The sequence below is a fragment of the Narcine bancroftii genome, chromosome 2 (assembly GCF_036971445.1).
Source record: "Narcine bancroftii isolate sNarBan1 chromosome 2, sNarBan1.hap1, whole genome shotgun sequence".
In the NCBI taxonomy this organism is placed as follows: Eukaryota; Metazoa; Chordata; class Chondrichthyes; order Torpediniformes; family Narcinidae; genus Narcine; species Narcine bancroftii.
In genome coordinates, this window is record NC_091470.1 from 193,175,202 (window position 1) to 193,190,412 (window position 15,211).

The window sequence follows — 15,211 nt, forward strand, 5'->3', positions numbered from 1 at the left end:
TTTGGATTAGGATTAGGGTAGGGATTTTATTTGGGGTTGGAATTTGGTTTTGTATTGGATTTCAGATGGGGTTTAGAGTTGGAATTGTCTTTGGTGTTGGGATTGGGATTTCGGTTGGGGTTGGAATTAGGTTTGGGTTTTGAATTGGGATTGAGATTGGATTTGGTATTAGCGTAGGGATTGGGTTTGATGTTTGAATTAGGATTGGGGTTGGATTTGTGATTAGGATTTGGATTGGTTTTAGGGTTGGAATTAGGATTGAGTTTGGGATTGGGATTGGGATTAGTATTGGTCTTGGGATTTGGATTGTGATTGGTTTATGGTTTGGATTTGGATTGGGTTTTGAATTGGAATTAGGATTGGTTTGTGTTTGGAATTAGGATTTCGTTAGGGATTGGGATTAAGTTTGTGTTGCGATTGGGATTGGGAATGGGTTTCTGGTTTGGATTATGATTGAGATTGGAGCTGAGTATCAGGTTGAATTTAGGATTGGTGTTGTTTTAAGATTGGGATTGGAATTAGGGTTGGGGTTGTGAATGTGTTTGGTACTGTTATTGGGGTTGGGATTGGGATTGGGAATGGGTTTGTGCTTTGGTTTGTGTCGGAATTATGACTGGGTTTGGGATTGGGTTTGGAGTTGGGATTGGGTTTTGATTTGGAATTGGGTTTTTGTGTTGGGATTTGGATTGAGATTGAGTTTGGGATTGGGATTTGGATTGAGATTGGGTTTGAGGTTGGGATTTGGATTGAGATTGGGTTTGAGGTTGGGATTGAATTTGGAATTAGGATTGTGTTTGAGTTTGTGATTAGGTTTGTGTTTTTAATTGGGATTGGTTTTGGGGTTTGGATTTGGATTGAGATTGGGTTTGGGGTTGGGATATGAATTGAGATTGGGTTTTGGGTTGGTATTGTGTTTGATATTGGGACTGGGTTTGGGTTGGATTTGTGTTTGAGTTGGAATTATGATTGGGTTTTGGATTGGGATTAGAGTTGGGATTCGGTTTTGAATTGGGATTGGGTTTGGGTTGAGATTTGGATTGAGATTGGATTTGGGGTTAGGATTGAGGTTGGGATTGGGATTGGGTTTGGAATTTGGGTTGTGTTTGTGATTAGAATTGGCATTTGGATTAGGATGGGGGTTAGGATTGGGATCAAGGATTGGCCTCAAGGATCTGTATTGGGCCCATTGTTGTTCATTATATACATTAATGATCTAGATGATGGGGTGGTAAATTGGATTAGTAAATATGCAGACAATACTAAGATAGGTGGAATAGTGGATAATGAAGAAGGTTTTCAAGGATTGCAGAGGGATTTGGGCTGCTTAGAAAAGTGGGCTGAAAAATGGCAGATGGAATTTAATGCTGATAAGTGTGAGGTGCTTCATTTTGGTAAGAAGAATCAGAATAGGACATACTTGGTAAATGGGAGAGCATTGAGGAATACAGAAGAGCAGAAAGATTTAGGAGTAACGGTACATCGTTCCCTGAAGGTAGAAACTCACGTGAATAGGGTGGTGAAGAAGGCTTTTAGTATGCTGGCCTTTATCAATCATTGCATGGAATATAGGAGTTGGGAGGTGATGTTGAGATTGTATAAGACGTTGGTGCGGCCTAATTTGGAGTTCTGTGTGCAGTTCTGGTCGCCTAATTATAGGAAGGATATAAACAGAGTGGAGAGAGTGCAGAGAAGGTTTACCAGAATGTTACCTGGGTTTAAGCATCTAGAGTATAGGGAGAGATTGGACAGATTAGGTCTTTATTCTTTGGAGCGTAGAAGGTTGAGAGGGGATTTGATAGAAGTATTTAAGATTATGAAAGGGATAGACAGAGTGGATGTGGATAGACTATTTCCGTTAAGTGGAGGAAAGATTAAAACAAGAGGACATGAGTTAAGAATTAAGTGGCAGAGGTTAAGAGATAACATGAGGGGGATCTTCTTTACTCAGAGAGTGGTAGACGTGTGGAATGAGCTTCCGGGAGAAATAGTGGCGGCGGAGTCAATTGTATTATTTAAGAAAAGGTTGGACAGGTATATGGATGAGAGGAAGATGGAGGGTTATGGGCATTGTGCAGGGAGGTGGGACTAGAAAGGGCTGTTTGGTTCAGTGCGGACTAGAAGGGCCTGTTTCCGTGCTGTAATTGTTATGTTATGTTATTATGTTATGTTATTGGGTTTGTGGGTGGGATTAGTTTTGTGTTTGGGTTTGAAATTAGGATTGGAGTTTGCTTTGGCTTTCGGGTTAGGATTTGTTTGGGTTGGGAATTATGATTGGAATTGAGATTTGTATTGGGATTGGTTTCGGATTGGGATTGGGTTTGGGGTTGGGATTGGGTTTGGGTTTGGATTGGGTTTAGCGTTGGGATTAGGATTGGGTTTGGGATTGGGGTTGGAATTGGGAGTGGTTTGTTATTGGGATTGGGTTTGTGGTTGGGATTGCATTTGGAGTTGGGATTGGTTTGTGGTTGGCGTTGTGATTGAATTTGTGTTTCAGATTGGGATTGGGTTTAGGGTTGGAATTTGTATTGGTCTTGGGATTGTGATTGTTATTGGGTTATGGTTTGGATTTGGATTGGATTTTGAATTGGAATTAGGATTGGTTTTGTGTTTGGAATTAGGATTTGGTTAGGGATTGGGATTGAGTTTGTGTTGCGATTGAGATTGGGGATGGGTTTCTGATTTGGATTGTGATTGGGATTGGAGTTGAGTATCGGGTTGGATTTAGGATTGGTGTTGTATTATGATTGGGATTGGAATTAGGGTTGGAGTTGTGAATGTGTTTGGTATTGTCATTGGAGTTGATTGAGATTGGGTTTGGGGATGGGATTTGAATTGAGATTGGGTGAGGGGTGATGAGGAGTCACGTGATGGAGTAGTGGCTGGACGGTGAACTCCAGCCCTCTCCAGAAAAGTCGGGAAAAACAAAGGAAAACACAAAGGCACAGAAATAAAAGTTAAAGAAAAGTGAGTATAAAGGTGGAAAGAAGATGGCGACAAAAAAAGAAAAATCGAAAGCAACGGTAAGAAGAGAGGAAGAGAAGACAACGGAGGAAGAAGGAGAAGGCCTTACCTGTTCGAAGAGGCCAGCGGTGGAGAGAGAAACCCGCTCCCTCAGGTCGGTAGATAGTGGACTACAAAAATGGCTCGCTGAGCCGAGTAAAAGTGCGCAACCGCGCATGAAAAAAAACACACCGACGGGAGGGGGGACCAGCTGGGGAGTCGATCTCCACAGCCGGCAACGACAGCTGCAGAACACCTGCAGCAAGAAGAGAACACAGAAGACAATGGAAACAAGAAAGAAGAGAAGAAAAGGGCAACAAAGAAACAACAGATGGCCAACCCAGAGGAAGAAGAAGAGGAAGAGGAAGAGTACAGTGAAATAGAAGAAGAAGAGAAAGGCAAGATAAAGGTTGTACTTTCTCTTATTAAAGGATACATGGAGTCATTTAAAGAATGGCAAACACAGGAATTTAATGATTTAAGAAGAAGAATAAACAACACAGAAGAGAAAATGAATAAAATAGATATGACCTTAACAGAAATGGGAAAGAAAATGGACAAGATGGAAGAGTGGGCAGTAGCAGCAGAAATGGAGGTAGAAGACTTAAAAAAGAAATTGGAGGAATCTAATAAAAAAGCGATAGAGACACAAGAACTGTTAGCTCAAAAAATAGATATAATGGAAAATTATAACAGAAGAAATAACATAAAGATAGTGGGCCTTAAGGAAGATGAAGAAGGCAAGAATATGAGGGAGTTTATAAAAGATTGGATCCCTAAGACCAGAACTACAGCAAGAAATGGAAATAGAAAGGGCACATAGAGCATTGGCCGCTAAACCATAACCACAACAAAAACCAAGATCTATTTTAGTAAAATTCCTAAGATATACTACAAGAGAAAAGGTACTGGAGAAGACAATGGAAAAAGTAAGAGAGGGCAATAAACCACTGGAGTATAAAGGACAAAAAATCTTCATTTATCCAGATATAAGTTTTGAACTCCTAAAGAAGAGAAAGGAGTTCAATACAGCAAAGGCGATTTTATGGAAGAAAGGGTATAAATTTATACTAAAGCATCCAGCGGTATTGAAAATATTTATTCCAGGACAACAAAACAGACTATTCTCGGACCCAGAAGAAGCACGACAATTTGCAGAACAATTACAAAAATAGACTGAGGGATGAAGACGGGTAATGAGAGTAAAAATGATCACGATTGATATGTATGTGGGTAAAGAGGTATAAGAGTGAATAGATACAATGTGCATACGTGAATGTATCTATACTTAGAGGAAAATATAGATAGTATAGACAAGAATTAATAAGGGAAGGTAATGTAATAGAGAGAATAAGGAGGGAATTAAAAGAGTGACCTTTGTTACATATGAAAAGTGAAATCTTTTCTGGGGGGGCTGGGTGGGGGGAAATAGCGGTCACTGCAAAATAAGTTGACGCTTGCGAGTGGATTCGCAAACCCAAATAGAGAGGGGAGATGTGGTTGTCCGACAAGGGATAAAGGACAACTCAGGAGGGGAAGGGGAGATTGGGGATAAAGAAGATATAAATAGGAGAATAAGGAAAATGTTGGATGTTGTAGGAATGTTGTCTTATAAAGAGTTGAAAATAAGAAAACAGAAATGGAAAAGGAGGAAAGGTAATGATGGAAAAACGGAAAGAGAAGATAAACAGAGTATAAGATGAACTATATGACTTTAAATATTAATGGAATACATAACCAAATTAAAAGGAAGAAACTACTAAATTTACTGAAAAAGGAAAAAATTGATATAGCATTTGTCCAAGAAACACACTTAACTGAATTGGAGCACAAGAAATTAAAGAGAGATTGGGTAGGACATGTAACAGCAGCATCGTATAATTCAAAAGCAAGAGGAGTGGCTATATTAATTAGTAAAAATGTGCCATTTAAAATAGAAGAGGAAATAATAGATCCAGCAGGGAGATATGTTATGATAAAATGTCAGATATATTCGGAGTTTTGGAATCTACTTAATGTATATTCACCTAACGAAGAAGATCAAAAGTTTATGCAAGATATCTTTTTGAAGGTAGCTAATACGCAAGGGAACATACTAATAGGAGGGGATTTCAACCTGAATTTGGATCCAAATATGGATAAAACGGGGGGAAAAATTAACAGAAAGAACAAAGTAACCAAATTTATAATTAAATCAATGCAAGAAATGAAACTTTTGGATATATGGAGGAAACAAAACCCAAAAGAAAAGGAATACTCATACTACTCGGCTAGACATAAAACATACTCAAGAATAGACCTATTTTTGTTATCAGCTAGTATGCAGGATAGAGTAAGAAAAACAGAATTTTAAGCGAGAATACTATCGGACCATTCACCCTTAATATTGACAGTAAAGCTAGAGGACATCCCTCCAAGAATGTATAGATGGAGATTAAACCCCATGCTAATTAAAAGACAGGATTTTAGAGAATTTATTGAAAAACAATTAAAAATGTATTTTGAAGTAAATACGGAATCAGTGGAAGATAAGTTTATACTATGGGATGCAATGAAAGCATTCATTAGAGGGCAAATAATAAGTTATGTAACCAAGATGAAGAAGGACTATAATCAGGAAACAGAGCAGTTGGAAAGGGAAATAGTAAACATAGAAAAAAAATTAGCAATGAAGGAAGATACAACTAAAAGAAGAGAATTGGCGGATAAAAAAATAAAATATGAAACATTACAAACATATAAGGTAGAGAAGAATATAATGAAGACAAAACAGAAATATTATGAACTAGGTGAAAAAACGCACAAAATCCTAGCATGGCAGCTTAAGACAGAACAAGCTAAGAAAATGGTATTGGCATCAAGGAAAAAAGACAAACAAATTACATATAATCCAAAAGAAATTAAGGAAAACTTTAGAGAATTCTATGAACAATTATACCGAACTGAAAACGAAGGGAAAGAAGGGAAAATAGATGAATTTTTGACTAAAATTGAACTACCAAAACTACAAATAGAAGAACAAAATAAATTAACAGAACCATTTGGAACAGTAGAAATACAAGAGATAATTTAAAAAATTACCAAATAATAAGACACCAGGAGAGGATGGATTTCCAATAGAATTCTACAAAACATTTAAAGACTTATTAATTCAGCCCCTCCTGGATGTAATCAACCAGATTGATGAAACACAAAGCTTATCAGATTCATGTAAAACAGCAATAATTACAGTAATACTAAAACAAGGGAAAGATCCACTCTCACCAGCGTCATATAGACCAATATATTTGCTAAACACAGATTACAAGATAATAGCTAAACTATTAGCAAACAGATTAGCAGAACAGGTACCGAAAATGGTAAATTTAGACCAAACTGGATTTATCAAAAAAAGACGCACAACAGACAATATTTGTAAATTTATTAACTTAATTCATGCAGTAGAAGGAAATAAAGCACCTGCAGTAGCAGTTGCTTTAGACGCAGAGAAGGCCTTTGACAGAGTAGAATGGAATTATTTGTTCAAAGTATTGCAAAAATTCAGTTTACCGGAGAAGTATATGAATTGGATTAAAGCATTATATAAGGGACCGTTAGCGAAAGTGACAGTAAATGGACATGTATCAAAGCAATTTAACTTAAGCAGGTCAACGCGACAGGGATGCCCACTATCACCTTTATTGTTTGCGCTAGCTATAGAACCACTAGCAGAATTGATAAGAATAGATAATAATATAAAAGGAACAAAAATAAAAGACAGGGAATATAAAATCAGTCTATTTGCGGATGATGTTATAGTGTACTTAACAGAACCAGAACTATCAATAAAAGAATTATATAAGAAATTGAAGGAATATGGAGAAGTGTCGGGTTACAAGATAAACGTAAATAAAAGTGAAGCAATGCCTTTGAAAAATGCGGATTTCTCAAAATTTAAGAAGGAATCTCCATTCAGATGGCAAATGCAGGCAATAAGATACCTAGGTGTACAAATAAACAAAAATCTAGGCCAATTATATAAACTCAATTATAATCCACTTAATGAAAAAATTACAGGACGATTTAGAGCATTGGAAAGATCTACCACTAACACTGATAGGAAGGATAAACTGTATTAAAATGAACATTTTTCCAAGGATATTATACTTATTTCAGGCACTGCCAATACAACTGACAGAAAAATTCTTCAAAGAGTTAAAGAAAATAATAAGGAAATTTTTATGGAGAGGGGGGAAACCGAGGATAGCACTAGATAAATTAACAGAATGGTATAAACAAGGAGGCTTACAATTGCCAAACTTTAAAAATTATTATAGAGCCGCACAATTAAGATACCTATCAGACTTTTATCAAACAAGGGAAAAACCAGACTGGACGAGATTAGAATTAGATAAAATAGGGGAAAAGATACCTGAACACATATTATATAAATGGGATGAAAAATTGGTACAACATAGAACTTCTCCAGTATTACATCATCTGTTCAATATTTGGAAGAAGATTCATGTAGAAAGGAATAAAACAAATTACCAACTACCAAAACTAATACTGACGCAAAATCAGCTACTCCCTTTTACAATAGATAACCTTTCCTTTAGAGAATGGGAAAAAAAAGGGATTAAAAGAATAGAAAATTGTTTTTCAGGAAGTAGATTCTTATCCTTTGAACAAATGAGAGATAAGTACAATATAACTGGAGATACAGCGCTGGCATATTACCAACTGAGATCCTACTTGAAGGATAAATTAGGAAGCAATTTGAGTTTACCAGAGGGAAGTAACCTTGAATATGTGATTACAGATACAATGTTAATCAAAAGATTTATAACAAATATGTATATTAAACTGCAAGAAAAGGAGAATGAGGAAACAAATGGTAAAACTAAACAAAAATGGGAACAAGATTTAAATATAAAGATGGGAGAAATTATGTTCTGGAACGATGAGAAATACAATATATACGAGGCTACGTATGATACAATATAATTGGTTACACAGACTATACATTACACCTCAAAAGTTAAATAAATGGGACCCAACAATATCTGATAGATGTTTTCGATGTAAAAAAGAAATGGGAACAACAATTCATGCAATCTGGACATGTGAGAGAGTAGAAAAATTTTGGGATGATCTCAATCAGATATTAAATAAAATAACAGAAGAAAATACCAAAGAATCCAGAGATCTTTCTCCTAAGTAACATAAAAAACAAAGAATTTGGAATTGATTTGGAGGATGCACAAAAAAGATTTGTTAAGATAGCCATAGCCGTAGCAAAAAATTGTATTATGTCAACCTGGAAATTGGAAGATAATTTGAAAATACAACAATGGTATATAGAAATGAATAAATGTATTCCATTAGAAAAAATAACATATAGTATAAGAAATAATATTGAAATATTCGAACAAATATGGGAGCCTTACATTAAATACAATAGCGAAAACCTACCGGGGACAAACATTACCTAAGTTGATGGAAGGAGAAGGAAAGAAAAGAATGGACTCAGTAGAATTTCTGGTGTATTTTTGTTGAATGACAACATTGTCTGACTGGTTTAATGCAACCTGGATTGTATACCTAAAATTGATGAGAGGGGGGGTGGGGGTGGCTTGGGAGGAGGGAGGGGAGGAGAAAAAGTCACTGTATATGTGTGAAAAGGAAAAAGTGTGTATCATGGCTAATGTGATTTATGGTGTGAAAAATAAAAAATTTAAAAAAAAAGATTGGGTGAGGGGTTGGGATTCAGTTTTGAATTACGATTGGGTTTGGGGTTGGTTTGGATTGGGATTGGATTTGGGGTTTGGATTGACGTTGGGATTTGGATTGGGATTAGGATTGGGTTTGGAATTTGGGTTGTGTTTATGATTAGAATTGGCATTTGGGTTAGGATGGGGGTTGGGATTGGGATTTGGTTTGTGGGTGGGATTGTGTTTGGGGTTGAAATTAGGATTGGAGTTTGCTTTGGCTTTTGGGTTATGATTTGTTTGGGTTTTGAATTATGATTGGAATTGAGATTTGTATTGGGATTGGTTTCGGTTTGGGATTGGGATTGGGTTTGGGTTTGGGTTTGGGATTGGGTTGAACATTGAAATTAGGATTGGGTTTGGGATTGGGGTTGGAATTGGGAGTGGTTTTGTATTGGGATTGGGTTTGTGGTTTGGATTGTGTTTGGAATTGGGATTGGTTTGTGGTTGGTGTTGTAATTGGGTTTGTGTTTTGGATTGGGTTTGGGGTTGAAATTAGGATTGGGTTTGGGTTTGTGGTTGGGTTTGTGGTTGGGATTAGGTTTGAGTTGGAATTATGATTGGGTTTGAGATTGGAATTTGTGTTGTGTTTGTAATTAGAATTGACATTTGGGTTAGCGTGGGCGTTGGGATTGGGTTTGGGTTTGTGGGTGGGATTAGTGTTGAGGTTGGGATTGTGTTTGTGTTTGAAATTAGGATTGGATTTTGCTTTGGCTTTGGGGTTAGGATATGTTTGGCTTGTGAATTATGATTGGAATTGAGATTTGTATTGGGATTGGTTTCGGATTGGGATTGGGTTTGGGGTTGAGATTGGGTTTGGGTTTGGTATTGGGTTTAGCATTGGAATTAGGATTGGGTTTGGGATTGGGGTTGGAATTGGGAGTGGTTTTGTATTGGGATTGGGTTTGTGGTTTGGATTGTGTTTGGAATTGGGATTGGTTTGTGGTTGGCATTGTAATTGGGTTTGTGTTTTGGATTGGGTTTGGGGTTGAAATTAGGATTGGGTTTGGGTTTGTGGTTGGGTTTGTGGTTGGGATTAGGTTTGAGTTGGAATTATGATTGGGTTTGGGATTGGAATTTGTGTTGTGTTTGTAATTAGAATTGACATTTGGGTTAGCGTGGGCGTTGGGATTGGGTTTGGGTTTGTGGGTGGGATTAGTGTTGAGGTTGGGATTGTGTTTGTGTTTGAAATTAGGATTGGATTTTGCTTTGGCTTTGGGGTTAGGATATGTTTGGCTTGTGAATTATGATTGGAATTGAGATTTGTATTGGGATTGGTTTCGGATTGGGATTGGGTTTGGGGTTGAGATTGGGTTTGGGTTTGGTATTGGGTTTAGCATTGGAATTAGGATTGGGTTTGGGATTGGGGTTGGAATTGGTAGTGGTTTTGTATTGGGATTGGGTTTGTGGTTTGGATTGTGTTTGGAATTGGGATTGGTTTGTGGTTGGCATTGTAATTGGGTTTGTGTTTGAATAGCTATTAGAATTGTGATTGGGTTAGGACTGAGTTTGGGTTGTGATTGGGTTTGAGTTGGAATTATAACTGGAGTTGGGATTTGAAATGGGTTTGTGATTCGGTTTTGAATTGGAATTGGTTTTGTGGTTGAGATTATGTTTTGTGGTTGAGATTATGTTTTCGGTTGGGATTTGTTTGGGATTAGATTTGGGATTTGGTTTGGTATTGAAATTAGGATTGGGTTTTGAATTGGGTTTGGGTTTGTGGTTGGATTTGGGGTTGGTGGTTTGTATTGAGATTGGGTTTGGGGTTGGGATTGGGTTTGGTATTGGGATTGGGTTTGGAATTGGGATTGGGATTTTGTTTGTGATTTGGTTTGTGGTTTCAATTAGCATTATGTTTCCAATTGGGATTGAGTTTGGGATAAGGATTGGGTTTTGAAGTGGGATTGGGTTTGGAATTTGGGTTGTGTTTGTTTTTAGACTTGGTATTTGGGTTAGGATGGGTATTGGCATTGGGCTTGAGTTTGTTTATGGGATTAGTTTTGCGGTTGGGATTGTGTTTGGGGTTAAAATTAGGATTGGATTTTGCTTTGGCTTTGGGGTTAGGATTTGTTTGGGTTGGGAATTATGATTGGAATTTAAATTTTTATTGTGTTTGGGGTTGGAATTAGCATTGGGTTTGGTGTTGCAATTAGGATTCCATTTTGAATTAGGTTTGGGTTTGTGGTTGGGTTTAGGGTTGGTATTGGGTTTGAATAGGGATTAGGTTTGGGATTGGGTTAGGTCTGGGTTGGGGTTGGGATTGAGTTTGAGTTGAAATTATGATTGGCTTTGATATTGGGATTGGAGTTGGGATTGTGTTTGGGATTCGGTTTTGAATTGGAATTGGGTTTGGGGTTGGGATTTGGATTGAGATTGGGTTTGGGTTTGAGATCGTGTTTGAGATTGGAATGGGTTTGGCATTTGGGTTCTGTTTGTGATTGGAATTGGCATTTGGGTTAGGATGGTGGTTGCAATTGGGATTGGGCTTGTGGGTGGGATTAGATTTGTGGTTGGGATTGTGTTTGGGGTTGAAATTACGATTGGAGTTTGATTTGGCTTTGGGGTTAGAATTTTTTTGGGTTGGGAATTATGATTGGAATTGAGATTTGTATTGTGTTTGGGGTTATAATTAGCATTGGGTTTGGAGTTGGATTTAGGATTGGGATTGGGATTGGTTTTGGGGTTGGGATTGGGTTTGTGATTCCGTTTCCGTTTGGTATTGGGAATGAGTTTGGGGTTGGGAATGTGATTGGGATTAGGTTTGAGATTAGTATTGGCCTTGGAATTAGGCTTGGGTTTGAATTGGGATTGGTTTTGGGGTTGGGATTGGGTTTGTGATTCCGTTTCCGTTTGGTATTGGGAATGAGTTTGGGGTTGGGAATGTGATTGGGATTAGGTTTGAGATTAGTATTGTCTTGGAATTAGGCTTGGGTTTGAATTGGGATTGCGTTTGCGGTTGGGATTTGGTTTGTGGTTTTGAATTAGGATTATGATTTGAATTGGGATTGGTATTGGGGTTGGGAATTGGATTGAGATTGAGTTTGGAATTGGGAATGGTTTGTGGTTGGCGTTGAGATTGGGTTTGTGTTTTATAGTGTGATTGGGTTTGGAGTTGGGATTGGTTTTTGGGTTGGGATTAGGTTTTAGGTTGGGATTAGATTTGGGATTTGGTTTGGTTTTGAAATTAGGATTGGGTTTGAATTGGGTTTGGGTTTGTGGTTGGTTTGGGGTTGGGATTAGGTTTGAGTTGGAATTATGATTGGGTTTGGGACTGGGATTGGAATTTGTGTTGTGTTTGTGATTAGAATTGACATTTGGGTTAGCGTTGGTGTTGGGATTGGGTTTGGGTTTGTGGGTGGGATTAGTGTTGAGGTTTGGATTGTGTTTGTGGTTGAAATTAGGATTGGATTTTGCTTTGGCTTTGGGGTTAGGATTTGTTTGGCTTGGGAATTATGATTGGACTTGAGATTTGTATTGTGTTGGGGGTTGGTATTAGCATTAGGTTTGGTGTTGCAATTAAGATTGGGTTTTGAATTGGGATTGGGTTTTTGGTTGGGTTTGGGGTTGGAATTGGGTGTGAATAGGGATTAGGTTTGGGATTTGGATTGGGTTAGGACAGGGTTATGGTTGGGATTGAGTAGGATGAAGATTCGGGTAAGAGGTAGAAAAGAGAATATAGGTGAGGGTCATTCTCTGAAATGCATATATTTTAATGCAAGAAGCATGGTGAACAAGGTAGATGAGCTAAGAGCATGGACAGATACTTGGGGTCATGATATTGTGGCAATTAGTGAGACCTGGCTACAGGAGGGGCGAGACCTGGCTACAGGAGGGTCAGGACTGGCAACTTAATATTCCAGGATACATTTGTTTTAGATGTGATAGAGCAGGGGGTAAAAAAAAAGGGGGAGGAGTTGCTCTGCTTGTTAAGGAGGACATTACTGCCGTGAGGTGGCAGGATGGTGTGGAGGGATTGTCTAGTGAGGCTGTTTGGGTGGAATTAAGGGGTGAAGGAGGCATGAGGGTGCTAATAGGGATGTATTACAGACCACCAAATGGGCCAAGAAAATTAGAGGAACGAATTCGTAGGGAGATAACGTATATGTGTGAGAATCATAAGGTAGTGATCATGGAATATTTTAACTTCCCTCACGTTGATTGGGATACCCATACAGTTAGAGGGCTGGATGGGCTAGAGTTCGTTAAATGTGTTCAAGATTGTTTTCTAAATCAATTAGTAGAAGAACAGACTCGGGACGGTGTAATACCAGATCTCCTGTTAAGGAATGAGCTAGGTCAGGTATTGGACATTAATGTTGGAGAACAAATTGGGTCTAGTGATCATAACTCTGTTAGTTTAAAGGTAGTTTTAGGGAAGAGCAAGGAAGGGCCTAAAGTTGAGGTTCTGGATTGGAGAAGAGCAAACTTTGAAGGAATAAGAAGGGATTTGGGGAGTATTGAGTGGGACAGGATATGTTCAGGTAAGGATGAAAAAAAAATGGAGGATATTCAAAAAAGACATTTTGAGGGTACAGTGTAGATATGTCGCAGTGAGGATCAAAGGAAAGGCTGGAAATCATAGGGGGGCTTGGTTTTCGAGGAATATTGCAAATTTGGTTAGGAGAAAAAGGGAGGTGTACAAGAGGTATAAAGAGCAGGGAGCTGGGAGTTTAAAGGAGGACTACAAGGAGTGTAGAAGGAATCTTAAGAAAGAAATTAGAAAGGCCAAAAAAAGGCACGAAGAGGCTTAGGCAGACAGAGTAAAAATAAATCCAAAGGGTTTCTATAGGTACATTAAAAGTAAAAGATTAGTGAGGGATAAAATTGGACTCATTGTAGATAGCAAAGGTAGGCTGAGTGAGAAGTCAGAGGAAATGGGGGAAATTTTGAATGATTTCTTTGCCTCAGTATTGAGTAGGGAAAAAATATTGAACCAGTTGAAGTAAAGAAAAATAGTGGGGAGGTCATGAACCATATAAGGATAACCGAGGAGGTAGTGATGGCAGTGTTGAAAAAGATAAAGGTGGATAAATCTCCGGGACCGAACAAACTATTCCCAAGGACACTCAGGGAGGCTTGTGGACAGATAGTGGGGCCATTAACAGAGATATTTAGGATGTCACTGGTCAAGGGGGTAGTGCCAAAGGATTGGAGGGTGGAGCATGTGGTTCCGCTGTTTAAGAAAGGTTCCAAATGTAAACCTGGGAATTTTTAGGCCCGTGAGTCTGTGTGGTGGGTAAGTTGTTCTAAGGGATGGAATTTACAAATATTTGGAGGTACAGGGATAGATAAGGAGTAATCAGCATGGTTTTGTCAGGGGTAGATCATGCTTGACAAACCTGATTGAGTTTTTGCGAGGGGGTTACAAAAAAGGTTGATGAAGGGAAAGCTGTGGATGTTGTCTATTTAGACTTTAGTAAAGCTTTTGACAAAGTTCCCCACAGGAGGTTAGGAAAAAAGGTGCAGGCATAAGGAGGTAGTGTAATGGATTCAGCAGTGGTTGGATGGGAGGTGTCAGAGAACAGTGGTAGAAAATTGTTTGTCCAATGGGAGGCCGGTGACTAGTGGAGTTCCTCAGGGATCGGTCCTGGGTCCACTATTGTTTGTTTTAAATATTAACGATCTGGAAGTAGGGGTGGAGAATTGGATAAGCAAGTTTGCGGATGCTACAAACATTGGTGGTGTTGTGGACAGTGAGGAAGATGGTTAAAAGGTGATTTAGGTAGGATGGAGGTGTGGGCTGAGAAATGGCTGATGGAATTTAATACAGATAAGTGTGAGGTGTTACATTTTGGAAAGGCAAATCTAAATAGGTCATATGCATTAAATGGTAGGCTATTGAGATGTGCAGAGCAACAAAGGGATTTAGGAGTGATGGTAAATAGTACCCTCAAGGTTGATACTCAGGTAGATGGTGTGGTGAAGAAGGCATTTGGAATGTTGGCCTTCATAAATTAGAGTATTGAATTCAAGAATAGGGAGGTTATGATGAAATTGTACAAGGCATTGGTGGGGCCAAATTTGGAGTACTGTGTACAGTTTTGGTCACCAAGTTATAGGAAAGATATAAACAAAATAGAGAGAGTACAGAGAAGGTTCACGAGAATGTTGACAAGATTTCAAGGTTTGAGTTACAGAGAAAGGTTGTGCAGACTAGGGCTTTTTTCTCTGGAGCGTAGAAGATTGAGGGGGGACTTGATAGAGTTGTTTAAGATTTTAAAAGGGACAGACAGAGTAAATGTGGATAGGCTTTTTCGATTAAGAGTGGGGGAGATTCAATAGAGGGCATGGTTTAAGATTGAAGGGGGAAAATTACAAGGGGAACATGAGGGGAAATTTATGCAAAGGATGGTAGGGATGTGGAATGAGCTTCTGGCAGATGTGGTTGAGGCGGGATCATGGTTACATTTAAGAATAGACTGGATAGTTACATGGAGTGGAGAGGACTGGAGGGGTATGGA